This window comes from Triturus cristatus, chromosome 10 (assembly GCF_964204655.1).
Source record: "Triturus cristatus chromosome 10, aTriCri1.1, whole genome shotgun sequence".
In the NCBI taxonomy this organism is placed as follows: domain Eukaryota; kingdom Metazoa; phylum Chordata; class Amphibia; order Caudata; family Salamandridae; genus Triturus; species Triturus cristatus.
In genome coordinates, this window is record NC_140593.1 from 524,093,094 (window position 1) to 524,097,383 (window position 4,290).

Consider the following 4,290-nt stretch of genomic DNA (forward strand, 5'->3'; position numbering starts at 1 on the left):
GAAAACACCAAGGACACACCTAACACAAGCACAGGAGCTAGAATAGACCTAAGTTCATGTGACAGACACACAAGTAAGGCACACCACACTGGCTACACACATCTGAATGAAACACACCACACCAACAACCAACAAAACACACACACTGACATGCAAATAGAACACCGCACACAGAGCATCTGTCAGCTGCAAGAGACAACACAGCCCAAACACTGCACACAGCCACATCAAACACACAACAGATGCACATGCCAATAAATCACATTGCAAACACAACAGGACATCAGGGGATGCACACCAGGCAAGGACAAGGCAACATACACCCACAGCATTGCATGCACACCAAGCAGTGTGTGCACACCATACATACCAGTCCCACACAGATATGAGTGACACAACATGAACACCCACAACAACAATCAAAACAGCACACTGACAACATCACACTCAGGAAGGGAAACAGTACCTCAGCAAACACACATACACCTAACCCAACACCCACAGATGCACAAGTCTGGGACACCAAAGTGGAAACAACATGACCAGAGGACTGGGCAGCACAAACAGTTGAACTGCATATGAGCAACCATGACTGCTAAACAGTACAAGAAAAACACATATAACCAATTGGGAAAATGTCCTGAGTGGCACATTGCTCCTGTGCACAGATCTGCACAACAAAGAACAGTGTCACAAATGAAGTGATGAGGCTTTCTGTTTGCCATCTCACTGGAGCAGCAGCATGCCTCCCAAAGACGATAAAAAGAAAAAGGATGCAGGCAAGTGCGCCAAGAAGGACAAGGATCCAGTCAACAAATCTGTTGGTAAAGCCAAGAAGAAGAAGTGGTCCAAAGGAAAAGTGAGAGACAAGCTGAACAACTTGGTTCTGTTTGACAAAGCTACCTACGACAAGCTGTGCAAAGAGGTGCCCAACTACAAGATGATCACTCCTGCTGTGGTGTCCGAGAGTCTGAAGATCCGAGGCTCCCTGACCCGGACTGCACTTCAAGAGCTACTCAACAAAGGTTTGATTAAACTGGTGTCGAAGCACAGAGTTCAAGTGATTTATACCCGGAACACGAAGGGAGGAGATGCACCCGCAGGCACGGAGGAAGCTTAATCCGGTTTTTCTGTTGGAGTCTGCTCTAATGTAAATGTGTTAAATAAAAAAGGAATGAAAGTCAAAAAAAAAAATGTTTTTTAAATGAAGTGATGAGGAGGCACACACACAGGCAACCCAAGGGGGACAGCTGACATGAAAGTGAAGTGGCATGTATGGCAGTAGTGGACATGGCAGGAGTGTACCATACACAAATAGATGAAGTGCAAACTCACAATGGGTAGGCATCTGAAGCACAGATAGGGGATGGTATGACACCACACACCACATGCCATACTGGAGGCAATAAAGCCCCATGTGACAGCAATGCATGAGAAAACACACCCACAATGTCAGTGTGGCTGAGCAGGTATGCACAGTCACCACAAACTGCATCAAGACACATGGATGATCAACAAAACACAACACTGACTTGCCAGTCACATGTTATGTTATGAATTTGTTGAAGCGCGACAGCTGCCCCAGCAACGGGGCGTCCCGGCGCTGAGAAACCATAACATTACCTACTGAGAAGGGCGGAGAGGGCAAAGGCTTAAGGTGGTGGGAACAGATGAGTTTTAATTGCCTTGCGGAAGGCAGATATATTATCAAGACAACGAATATTGAGGGGAAGAGAGTTCCAGAGTTTGGCTCCCAGAACTCTGAAGGAACGCCCCCCGATACGGCAGAATTTCGTACGGGGGACCACTACCAGATGTTGCCCTAGGGAACGTAGATTGCGCTGGGGGATGTAGGGTCGTAGCAGTGAACGGAGAAGTACAGGGCCTTCAGTTTTAAGGATTTTGAAGGCAGTAATAAGAGCCTTAAATTGAATCCTGGCTTCCATTGGGAGCCAGTGGAGCTTGTGTATGGTGGCTCTCGCCGAGCACCTTCTCGGAAGGCCGACTATAGCCCTAGCTGCAGAGTTCTGAATTCGTTGAAGCCGAGTAGTCTCTGCTTTATTAGTGCCTAGTAATAGGACACTAGCATAGTCCAGCCGGGAAAGAATAATAGATTGGACTATCAGCTGGCGTGTTTTGGGATCGAAGAAGCCAAGAATGGGGTTAAGGCTTCTCAGCAGGCCCACACACGTAGCTGCCACTTTTTTGGTATGGGTTTGATAGCACAATGATGAGTCCAGCCAAACTCCCAGGTTTTTAACCAAAGTTTTGGAGGGAGGGATGGGGCCCAGCAAGGAAGGCCACCAATGGTTGCTCCAGCGGCTGGCGTTCTTACCAAGGACCAGGACCTCGGTTTTCCCTGCATTCAGTTGAAGGCAGTTTCCCGTCATCCATTGGGCGACTGCGGCCAGTCCATCCCTGAATCTCGCGGCAGAGGTAGAGGGGGTCTCAGTAAGGGTAATCACCAGCTGAGTGTCGTCAGCGTACGACACCAGCGTGAGGTCCCAATCTCTAGCCACTGCCGCGAGGGGTTGAACATACAAGTTAAAAAGGGATGGACTGAGTGCCGAACCTTGCGGGACGCCTTGGTCAATTGAGTGAGACCGGGAGGTGAACGGGGGTGCTGAGACACGGAAGGATCTGCCTGACAAGAACGAACGAAACCATTCGAGGGCCAAGCCACTAATCCCTATATCTTCCAGGCGCTTCAGCAGGATGTCGTGGGAGACAGTGTCAAAGGCTGCACTGAGATCAAGCAGTATCAGTGCAGCACTTTGACCGGCATCCAGTATCATCCGAAGATGTTCGGTGGTAGACAAAAGGGCAGACTCCGTACTGTGCCCTGGCCGGAACCCATTCTGAGAAGGGTCCAGGATGTTGTTGCGGGCCATATGATCTGATAGAACGACGTTAGCATGGGCTTCTGCTAATTTGGAAACCTAGGGAAGCAATGAGATGGGCCTATAGTTCTCCGGCTTATTGGGGTCCAAGGTCGGCTTTTTGATAATGGGGGTGACCCATGCTTGTTTCCAGCAAGTAGAAACAGTTGCCGATGCAAAGGAGAGGTTGAGAAGAGTAGCCAGGGAAGGAAGAAAAAAGTCAAGTGCCTCTAGAAATTGGGCCGGCCTCATGGGGTCTGAGGGGGCGCCGGATTTAACCTTTCTGCAAAGTACATACTCTGCATACTCACAATTGACAAAAATAACAAGTTGGAGTCAGCCAGAACTGCAAGGACACACAACACACTGCGCAGTGCACAACATACAACACACACATGTGCACACAATCAAAATCACAGGGCTGAGCAATCACACAAACAGGCACTCTACTCCTGGGTGACACATGTGTGTAGTTGACATTGCAGGGGCACACACACATCAACACTCCCGACAAATTCACCCCCTTCACACTGCACACTTTTGGACCGCACACATTCAAAGTAACCCATGTGACTAGGATGACTGACCATCACAAGATGACCATACACCAACACTGCTGGGCACACATAAAGTAAGATCACACATACATGATTACCCTGGCCAGCCTGCCTGCTATCCCGTGGATAGAATCCCACTCTGTGCTGGCAGTGCCTCCAAACCTGACATGTGTACAACATAGCTAACATGAACAAAGAATGATAATGACAACAGTATTTCACCTAAAACCACCATCATTGTAACCATAAGCATCAGAACTGAAGACCCTGTCACCCCTGTAAAAAGTAGAAAAAGTGAGACAAGCCATTGGCAATGTTTAAGTGGCATACGGAGCATGTGGCACAGGAAACCATACACACACAGAAACATCTTTAATCAGTAAGGACACTGACAAAACAGACAACAGGAGTAACTGTGTTTATTCACATTTTGCACAGATAGGCACCAATATTAGACAAGAGCCAGGCCAGTGGCCAGCACAAAGTGCAGAGTGAGTCCATGAGAAGCTGCACAGGCAAGGGGCAAATAGCAGTGAACAACAAGGACAGTGGCCAGCACAAAGTGCAGTGTAGTTACATGAGAAGCTACACAGGCAAGGGGCAAATAGCAGTGAACAACAAGGCCTGTGGCCAGTCCAATGTGCAGAGTGAGTCCACGAGAAGCTGCACAGGCAAGGGGCAGATAGCAGTGAACAACAAGTCCAGTGGCCAGCCCAATGTGCAGAGTGAGCCCATGAGAAGCTACACAGGCAAGGGGCAAATAGCTGTGAACCACAAGGCCAGTGGCCAGTCCATTGTGCAGAGTGAGCCCATGAGAAGCTACACAGGCAAGGGGCAAATAGCTGTGAACCACA

The 4,290-nt window shown here is 48.8% G+C and overlaps 1 pseudogene; it reads left to right on the top strand.

Moving 5' to 3' along the window:
• The first annotated feature begins 716 nt into the window (after positions 1–716).
• Positions 717–1,194, top strand: LOC146789676 (small ribosomal subunit protein eS25 pseudogene; annotated as a pseudogene).
• Positions 1,195–4,290: the final 3,096 nt, after the last annotated feature.